The sequence below is a fragment of the Pristis pectinata genome, chromosome 3 (genome assembly GCF_009764475.1).
Source record: "Pristis pectinata isolate sPriPec2 chromosome 3, sPriPec2.1.pri, whole genome shotgun sequence".
Classification (NCBI taxonomy): Eukaryota; Metazoa; Chordata; class Chondrichthyes; order Rhinopristiformes; family Pristidae; genus Pristis; species Pristis pectinata.
The window spans coordinates 48,941,083-48,951,958 of record NC_067407.1 but is presented as its reverse complement, the minus strand read 5'-3'; the positions used below and the strand labels follow the sequence as shown (position 1 = coordinate 48,951,958).

Genomic DNA, 10,876 nt, shown 5'->3' with positions numbered 1-10,876 from the left:
AGTTAGGTGACGTCAATTGACAGACAATCCGGACGGCCAACCGAAAGCGCGATCAGCTGCGGACGGGGAGGAGAAATGACCAATCGGAGGAGCGGAGACTATAAATCGCCGACAGGGGAATTGGTGGAGTGCGTCATGATGGTAACGCGTCGGTAAAAGCTAAAGGAAGTCTTTATTCGATCCTGGCTGTCGTTGGTGGTCTGCTGGCTCTCGGTAACTGTAGCTTGGCACCTGTCATCGTCCTGTGTATGGTTCATCGAAGAAAGTCGGAATATTTTTATTAAGCTAGGTGACTGCCAGAAAGCAATGGGAAATTCGCTGGTAATATTTCTGTAATTTGTCAGAATATGAAATAAAATGCTGCTTCAATGTCCCCGATCGAAATTTGTTCACTTTTCCTTTAACGCAAAGGTTATCTGCTGCATATTTGCAGTATTTTCTTGATGTGCTTTTATTGGGTTTGTCATTTCAAGTGCTTCTTTCATAATAGTTTATATAAGCTCTGATTCTTTGTCATTCTAACACTTTGATTTCTCGGTATTATGAGATTAATTGTATGACTTCACCATGCGATGCAGAACCTATTTATACTGTATTGCTGAGTAGGATTTTCTTTTGATTTACTCTTTTAAAATCATTATCACTAATTCAGTATGTTTAATTATTAAACAGTTATAACGGTAGAGGTAGCACAATTAACGTGATTCTGCTTTGTCACATTGTGAATTAAATATAAATTGTCACACGTGGGGTTGAATGCCAGGTCGTTAATTTGCAGTGATTTGTGTTGATTCAAGGTCTCTGCATTATTCTATCTAAATTCAAACTGTGGTGAGTTGTTGATGACTAAATGTTTTGAGGTCCTGTCTATTTAGGATTTCTTTTGTATTACTTATCAAAAGTAAGAGTTTTGTTCTATTTTGTTTATCAAACTTCACTAAAATTCTTCTTTGTCTAATTGTGGGATAATTTTGCTGTTTGCATACATTACAGCAGTGTCTACACTGAAACTCCAATAATCTGGTGCACTTGAGATTTGATGCTGTCCTAGCAAATTTTCTGGATGTTGGATACTGAAACACGCTTTAAATTTACTCTTCAAAACTATTGCACAGTATTATAATAAATCTTCCAGTGGATTGAAAGGTAGTGTAGCAACTGTCACCTGGTGAGTAGATGCTGCTGATTGTCATTACTGATTAGTTGGATAATGGATCACCTGAGTCTTGTTGGACTCTATGTATATGAGTGACTGTAAAGCAGTTTAATATATTCTGGACTATAAAATGCAAGAATGTGCATCATTAAGTGTTAAGTGAGATGAGATCTTTCATAGTGATTTGTATTGCATTTCACAGCACTGAGTACAAGAATATCTATTATACAGAACCCCAGTGGGACCACATCTGGAATATTTCGTGCAGGTCATTATTCTACAAATGAATGGCTTTAGTTTACCACAGGCAAATCATTTGCATGGCTTGCCTGTGGTAAATTCATCAAAGTTAATGACTTTGCAATAGAGCTGCTTGATATTGTATTTACAAGAAGGTAATTCTGAAGATTTCATAATCATTTTTCATCAGAAAGCAACATTTGGTTATCAAAATATGCTGCTATGCATGATACTAGATTTTTTAAAGAACTTGTCCTGGCATTTGAAGGCTGCAAATTTGAACGCATCGACTGTTTGATTTGGAGTCAATGTGCATGGGAATCTGAATCTGAGCATGAGGAGTCCGGTGTTTGGGCATCTTGTTTTTTTTAAATCTCCTTTATTATAAAATATATTAAAGGTATCAACACACTTTTGAAATGGTGAGATTACAGGGTTGTGTAGTGTAGGATGGCTGTGGTATTTCTTTTAACATGGAATGGCTGTGGCACACAAGCCACCGCAATGGTTGTGCACTTAGATTAAGATCTTGCTGTCAAGAAGATGCAAGCAATTGCATGGACACAAGTACACCTAGACACTAACTGCATGTATGCATTTGAACACATGCAGGCATCCATGCATGCTCTCGCATCACTTCCATTCTACCACTAATTCCATCTCAATCCCCTGACGCACTTCCCCCACCCCCCTCCCTTGGTGACCACCTTCTGATGTCTTTTTCCCTCCTTCCTCTTCCCCCCCCCCCCAAATGTTCTCCCACTCCCTCTTCAAATACACTTGATGCTTTTCATTATCCCCAACAACCATGTTTCCCAAATGCTTCTCTCTCCAATCCCCTCCCTCCACCACTCTCCATCTACCTGCCTGCTGCTTGCACTTTTCCAGTATGGTGCCCACTCACTTCCTCCATGGCTGAGGAAAGATGTGTCCCATGGGAGTGGGGGTATCTTGCTTTACTTTGTGCATACCCTTTCAAGTTAATAAATTACAAATGTTAATTTGTTTCTGATTTGGTTTGGATAATTATGATATTCACTCTACTATTCTTAAACAACACAGAATTTGGGCTGAGTGATTTGGGCTTTAATTTGTTTCATTTAAAAGATAGCCCAAGTTGAAGGTGCTTTCTAAAATTTCATAGGAGTATGGCTCAAACAGTAGTTGGCAACAAATGTTTCTTTTGCAAGCCCTCCATACTTTTGAAAAAGTAAAATATAAGCTTTATCTAACAAAAATTAATTTTTCCCATTACTTTTCAAATGGTTTTGATAACAGAACAGATTTTCTTGCAGATTGAAGAGTTAAAATGACCATCTTAAATGCTACTAATTAATCTTGGGAAATGATGCTTAGATTTCAAATCAGCTAACCATTGCACTATAAAGGCAAGCAACTGATAATATTACAAGAAATGTGCATTTCAATGTGAGTTATTTGCACTTCAATTTTCATTTTTTAAAATCACTTTAGTTCCAGAACAATGCAGTTGAATATACTCACTAAATTGTCTGTCATTTTTCACTTTGTTCATTAAAGGTTTATTTTAAGGCCTTGACACAGACACAGTATTGTTTTATCTCACTAGCACTATTGGCAGTTCCCATTAATGGAATACATGCAGAATTTGTCAATGTCTTAGTGGCATTTAAGCTATCTAAATAATGGAATGTATCATTGTTTGCAATAAAACCTATTTTATGATTGCTTGAGGTGAATTTAGAAAGCCTCATTCAGGTAATGTTTTCAGTGAAGAATACGTGCCAGAGGTACAATCTACACTACATGTAGCTCATTCAAGCATGAGCTTTAAGAGGGTGTGGGATGAACACCCTGTACACATTGGAATGGTGGTAACATGCTGTGATTTGTAATGGTAATGTTACACTGCAAATATAATGCAACAATTTTACAACAAATTGACTCTTGTAGGCAAGATATTATCTTGGGTATTAGAAATGTCAAAAATTTATGAATGCTGATTGCATTTCCCTTCATGTGTAATCTGATTTTTTAAAAATAGTAATTAACCTGTTAACATCAGAAGTGCCAGGTGCAACAATTTTGGAAATCAGTAGAAGTATTTATATTAATTTTAGTCTGAGTCTCTCTTATCAAGTGTTTCCTGCAAGTGTTTCCTGCAATAACTGTTCCGATCAGTAGATATTTTAAATGTTTTTATGTTTTGAAATATGTGCTTTTTATAGTGAAAGTGTAATATGTTGCATTAAAAGCTGTAGGAAATACCCAATTTGGGTATCTTCTGTGGAAAGTAACTATGTTAATATTTTGGACTGAAACTTTCATCAGGACTAGAAAAGGATTGTGGGTTTTGAGCAAGGACTGGATTGTCAACTGTGGGTGTGTGGTTTGAGACATTGAATGTATTCAAGGCTGTGAGAGATTTTTGTGACTGTGGGTTATGCAAAATGGGTGGGAGAATGGAGTTGAGGCCAACCTCGGGAAAGCCCTGGTTTTGAATGGCAGAGTAGGCTCAAGGCCATGGCATACTCTGCACCTATTGCTTGTGTTCTCCAGAATGATGTGAAGTGCTAATTGAAAGATGAGGGGATGCTCGAACTTGAGTTAAGTCTTATTGAGACATTGTAGGAGGTTGAGGTCAGAGAGGAAAGAGGCAGGGAATCAAAATAACAGCTGACCAGAAGCTCAGTCACTTGCAGACGGAACATCTCAATTTAAAGTTTGGAATTGGTGAAAGTGACTTTCTTACCAATATGGTCAAAATGTAACACAGCTTTGGCCATTTTTTTTACTAGTATGCTGTACCAGTTATCTTCATCCACTGGTGTTGAGGTAACCCTATTGTGAGAAGTGCAGTGTGCTAAAGTGAAATTAGTACAAGTAAATTGTCTTTGACCTGGAAGGAGTGTGTGAGGCTTGAAAGGTGAGAAGCGAAGAAGAGACATTTATCATGCTATCTAGAGTATGTAAATTTTTACCAGCTGAGCTTTTTTGATTAACAGTGCATCTTTGGATGTCTCCTTTTTATCTGAGTGAGATGCCTTTTGAATAAAGTAAGATCTGTAAGACCTTAAAAGCATACAACAGCAGTCTCCTTGATTTTCCTTTGCAATATTTTTAAAGTTTAGAAATTAAGAGATTTTTAAAGTTTAGAAATTAAGAGATTTTTGCTGTATCATGCACTTGCTGCAGCAGCATGGGGGAATGGGAGGAGGTTAGTGGTGGGGGGGGGGTAGTTGGTGGAAATGTCTATAGCTGGTTTGCTCAATTCTGTACCTTTTTTGCTTCAGATGTGAGGCTATTGTGAAATTATTCTTGATAGTCTCACAGGGCTACTTTGGGGGGAAAAATGTGTCTACTCTTGCAATCAAATCCTCTTGTAATAAAGGCCACTGTTTGCATTCCTAATAACGTACAGCCAGCGAGCCTTCAATGATTCATGTACAAATATGCCTAGGTTGTTCTGAACACTAACAATGTTCAATCTCGCTTTTTTTAAAAATACCTATTAATTTGTTTTCTACCAAAGTGACTAACCTTGCATTTTTTTCTTCATTCTGTTTCATCTGCCAAGATGAAATAGAATGAAATTCACTCAGCCTGTACATATTTTCCTCACAGCCCACACGGGTGTTTTTATTGTACTGAGCTTATTTATTGTATTTAATTTAATTAAGCTGTTATTGCTCTACTCCTTCGCTTAAAATTGAAACATTATCATGTATTTAATTTGACCCCCAACATTTCATTATTTGCTGCATCTTGCATGAGGTAATTTACACATTTACAAGAAAATATTGGGTTTTTATTGATCTTGATTTTGATTCTGTAATTGTTTGAAGACTGAAGCCTCAATGAGCTTTAACACTAGTTTTCTCCTCCTGAAGTTAAATCTTTGCATTGTTCAATCTTTGGATTGTTTATATAGTTACCATGCTGATACTAATGTCTGATCTGGGTGCTGAATGATGAATGTCTTCAAGTATTCACAAGGAAGTAGGTATTGGTTTATTATTGTCACTTGTACTGCAGTTCAGTGGGAAAACTTGTCTTTGTACAGATCAATTCATGACACAGTACATTGAGGGAGTACAGGGTAAAAACTAACAGAATACAGAGTAAAGTGTCACAGCTATAGGGAAGTGCATTGCAGGTAGACAATAAGGTGCAAGGTCATAAGGTAGATTCTGAGGTAGAGTCCATCTCATCATAAGGGAACTGTTCCATAATCTTATCACAGTGGGATAGAAGCTATCCCTGAGCCTGGTGGTATGTACCCTCAGGCTCCTGTATCTTCTGCCTGAAGGGAGAGAATGACCCAGGTGGGTGGGGTCTTTGATTTTGCTTGCTGCTTCAAGGCAGCAAGAGGTATAGACAGAGTCCATGGAGGGGAGGCTGGTTTCTGTGACACGCTGGGCTGTGTGAACAACTCTCTGCAGTTTCTTGTGGTCCTGGGCAGAGCAGTTGCCATACCAAGCTGTGATGCAACCAGATAGGATGCTTTATATGGTGCATTGATAAAAGTTGGTGAATGTCAAAGCTATGTCTCACCGAAATGTGGCTTACACCTGCTTCACCTGCCGTTCAACCTGAGGGCTTCTCAATCCACCAAATGGACCGTACAGTGTCCTCTGGCAAAGTTAGAGGCAGAGGGGTCTGCTTCTTAATAGCTTGTGCTCTGATGTGATGGTCCTGGTGAGCTCTTGCTCACCCAGCCTGGAATATCTAATGGTGAAGCGTCAACCATACTACCTGCCACGGGAGTTCACTTCAGCTATCCTGATGTCAGTCTACATCCCACCCCAGACAGACATGAAGTCTGCACTCAATGAACTCTATTCTGTGGTCAACAACCTTGAGACAGGATAACCCTGAGGCCCTCTTCATTATTGCAGGTGACTTCAACCAGGCCAACCTCAAGTGTGTTACCAAAGTACTATCAGCATGTCTCATGTCCCACCAGGGGCCCTAACACCCTTGACCATTGCTATACAACCATCAAAGATGCCTTCTGAGCCACCTCTCTCCCTCACTTTGGTAAATCTGACCACCAGGCTGTGCTTCTCCCTGCATACAGAAACTGAAATGGGAGGATCCAGTACAGAGAGTCACGCAGTGTTGGTCTGAGGAAATAGATGAGCTTCTACGCGACTGCAACCAGTCAGTGGACTGGTCAATATTCAAAGACTCAGCTGCCAGCCTTGATGAGTATGGCACCACCATCACAGACTTTATCAGCAAGTGTGTTGAGGACTGTGTACCAAAGGGGACAATACGGGTGTTCCGAAACCAGAAACTATGGATAAACTGGGAGATCCATTCCTTACTGAAGTCGAGGACTGCTGCATTTAAATCAGGTGACCCTGACCTTTACGAGAAATCAAGATATGACCTCCGGAAAGCTATCAGGAATGCCAAGACACAATACCAGTTCAAAATAGTCCCAAACCAGCCGTCAGTTGTGGCAGGGCTTGCACACTATAATGGGCTACAGACCAAAGTCGGGCTGCATAATTAACAACAGCGCATCCCTTTGTGATGAGCTTAATGCATTCTATGTGTTTTGAACAGAAGGGGAGTGGATTGTCACCAACAACCCTGACAGCCTCCAATGCAACTGAACCTGTGGTCACTGTTGAGGATGCAAGATCAGTCTTCTGGAGAGTGAACCTGAGGAAACCATCTGACCCAGATGGTGTCTCTGGCCATGTGCTCAGATTTTGAGCTGATCAGCTGGGGGGGGGGGGGTATTTGCAGACATATTTAACCTCTCCCTGCTTCAATCTCAGGTTCCCACCTGTTTGAAGAAGACCACTATCATCCCAGTACTGAAGAAAAACAAAGTAACATACCTTTGACTACCGACCAGTGGCCCTGACATCCACCATAAAGCACTTTGAGAAGCTGGTCATGGCATGCATCAACTTCAGCCTCCCAGACAACCTCAACCTACTGTAATTCACCTACTGCTGAAACAGATCTACAGTGGACACCATCTCCCTGGCCCTAAACTCCTCTCTGGAGCACCTGGACAGTAAAGACACCTACATTAGACTATTGTTTATTGACTACAGCTCTGCCTTCAATACTATAATTCCAAGCAAACTCATCACCAAACTCTGAGACCTGGGACTCAACATCTCCCTCTGCAACTGGATCCTTGACTTTCTGACCACCAAACTGCAATCAGAGAGGATAGGCAGCAACACATCCAGCACAATTATTCTCGACACTGGTGCCCCACAAGGCTGTCCTCAGCCCTCTACTCTACTCTCTATATACTCATAACTGCATGGCCAGATTCTGCTCTAACTCCATCTACAAGTTTGCAGATGATACCACTGTAGTAGGCTGTATCACAAATAATGATGAGTCAGTACAGGAAGGAGATAGAGAGCTTAGTGATATGGTGTCATGACAACCTTTCCCTCAATGTCAGCAAAACACAAGAGCTGGTCATTGACTTCAGGAAAGGGGGCAGTGCACATGCACCTGTCTACATCAATGGTGCTGAGGTCAAGAGGGTTGAGAATTTCAAGTTCCTGGGAGTAAGCATCACCAATAAATGACAATAAACGTTTAAACTTCCTGGATGAGGAAGTGGAGGGGTGGGTTAGTAAGTTTGTGGACGACACAAAGGTTAGGGGTGTTGTGGATAGTCTGGAGGGCTGTCAGAGGTTAGAGGGACATAGATAGGATGCAAAGTTGGGCTGAGAAGTGGCAGATGCAGTTCAACCCAGATAAGTGTGAAATGGTTCATTTTGGTAGGTCAAATATGATGGCAGAATATAGTCTTAATGGTAGGACTCTTGGTAGTGTGGAGGATCAGAGAGATCTTGGGGTCAGAATCCATAGGACGCTCAAAGTGGCTGCGCAGGTTGACTGTGGTTAAGAAGGCATATGGTGTATTGTCCTTCATCAATCGGGGGGATTGAATTCAGGAGCCAGGTGGTATTGTTGCAGCTATATAGGTCCCTGGTCAGACCCCACTTGGAGTACTGTACTCAGTTCTGGTTGCCTCACTACAGGAAGGATGTGTAAGCCATAGAAAGAGTGCAGAGGAGATTTACTAGGATGCTGCCTGGAATGCAGAGCATGCCTTATGAACGTAGGTTGAGGGAACTCTGCCTTTTCTCCTTGGAGTGACGGAGGATGAGGGGGATCTGATAGAGGTATATAAGATGATGAGAGGTGTTGATCAGGTAGATAGAGGCTTTCCCCAGGGCTGAAATGGTGGCCACAAGAGGACATAGGTTTAAGGTGTTGGGGAGTAGATATAGAGGAGATGTCGGGGGTAAGTTTTTTTTACTCAGTGGTGAGTGCGTGGAATGGGCTGCCAGCAACGGTGGTGGAGGCAGATATGATAGGGTCTTTCAAGAGACTGTTGGATAGGTACATGGAGCTGAGCAAAATAGAGGGCTATGGGCAAGCCTAGTAACTTCTAGGGTAGGGACATGTTTGGCACAGCTTTGTGGGCCAAAGGGCCTGAATTGTGCTGTAGTTTTTTGCTTTCTAATAGCCTGTCCTGGTCCAACCACAGATGCCACAGCTAAGAAAGCTCACCAGCACCTCTACTTCCTCAGGAGGCTAAAGAAATTTGGCATGTCCTGGGTGGATGGGGGGTTCATAGCTTGGGCTATCTCAAATATCTGAAAGTGATGGGGTGGGGGGGGGGAGGAATAGTTCTGTTATCTATTTACAGATAGTGTGAACTACTAAGCATTTCCAGTATTTTTTAGTTTGTTTTGGATTTCTACCTTGTAAACATTACTGAATACATTTGGGCAGGAATATATTCTACCTTTCTTGATTTTAGGGTGTTGTGGCTAATTACAATGCCTCTTATGCAATACAGGCAAGGCTAACAAATTTGCAAATCAGTCATGATTCGTGAGCTTCAACTGTCCTTATTTACCAAAGTCAGGAGAAACTTTAAAGTTGGGGCACAGAGCAGAATATGCTGGTAAAAGTTGCAATACCTGCAACTAAATATTATATCTAATTAAGTTGGTTGAAAAGAATATTACTTGCAGGAGTCATAGCATAGTGATCAAAGTCCTGGAATGTAAATCAGAGGTCTGGGACTAGAGACTGGAAATATTGATTTGAAAACTACCACTGTAGTAACTGGGGAATTTAAATTTAGTTAATTTTGAAATGTAAAGATTGTATCAGTACTACTGACCACAAAACTACCAGGTTGTAGTACAAGGTCAGCATGTTTTGTTGCTGTCCTGCAGGGCAATCTAATATAGGTCATCCTGTACAGAACCTGTTTGTTTGCAGAGATGTCTGTAATTTTTTCCTGTAAGTTGGAAAATGCACAAAAATCACTATGGTAACCATACCTCCACAATCAGAATCATGTTTATTATCACTTATGAAATTTGTTGTTTTCTGGCAGCAGTACAGTCCAAGACAAAGACATAATCACTAAGTTTAAAAAAAAAATAGTGCAAAAGAAGAATAATGAGTTAGTGTTCATGGACTCTTCAGAAATCTGATGGCAGAGGGGAAGAAGCTATACAATATCGATAAATAGAATTTACAGTATTGTAATGAATGACATTAAAAGCACAAGACTGACAAAACTCCTCACCAATTTTATAGATACACCATAGAAAGCATCTTATTTGGATGCATCACAGCTTGGTATAGTAACTGCTCTGCCCGTGACCACAAACTGCAGAGAGTTGTGGACATCAGCTCAGTACATCACAAACCAGTCTCCCCTGTGTAGACTGTCTACACTCCTTGCTGCCTCAGTAAAGCAGCCAACCTAATCAAAGACCCCACCTACCCCAGATATTATCTCTTCTCTCTCCTCCAATAGGGTAGAAGATATAAAAGCCTGAAAGTGTATACCACTGGGCTCAGGACAGCTTCTATCCCATTGTTGTACAATAAGGTGGACTCTTGACTTCACAATCTACCTTGTCATGACCTTGCACCTTGTCTGCCTGCACTGCACTTTCTCTGTAACTGTAATACTTTATTCTGTTACTGCTTTTGCCTTGTACTATCTTGATGTGATGAAATGATCTGTATGGATGGCATGCAAAAGTTTTCCACTGTACCATGGTACGTGTGACAATAATAAACCAATTTACCAATTTATTACTGAAAGTGGAGAGAGGGAAGCCACTTGTAGGAATGAATGCAACTCATATCAGACCTATGAATACAATATAGGAGCTGGTTTGTATGTGGGAGTGTCCATAAGTTGGGCATTCTTAACCTGGGGACAGCCTGTAGCAGATGTCAGCAATTGCATTGTAATGTGAGGTGGGTGTTTTGGTGGCTCATCAGGACTGGTGAAGAATCTCAGCTCAATGCCCACTGTTCACTTCCCTCCATTGATGCTGCTTGACCTGCTGAGTTCCTCCAGTGTGTGTGTGTTGCTCCAGGTTTCTAGCATCTGCCGTCTTTCTTGTCTTTAAAGAATGGGACTTTTGTACTGAATCCAAGTATAAACCAAGATTTTCTACTCTAATTTCC

At 40.8% G+C, this 10,876-nt stretch overlaps 1 protein-coding gene across 4 annotated transcripts in view; it reads left to right on the top strand.

Moving 5' to 3' along the window:
* Nucleotides 1-10,876, top strand: part of LOC127567833 (UDP-N-acetylglucosamine transporter-like) — a 50,862-nt gene that overhangs the window by 652 nt on the left and 39,334 nt on the right. The window contains exons 2-3 of one of the 4 annotated variants that reach the window (XM_052010950.1): nt 3-321; nt 994-1,146. The gene's annotated coding sequence lies outside the window, so the exon portion shown is untranslated. Of the gene's footprint in view, nt 1-2; nt 322-993; nt 1,169-10,876 lie in introns of all 4 variants that reach the window. The other 3 variants (XM_052010949.1, XM_052010951.1, XM_052010946.1) reach the window with 3 other exon arrangements.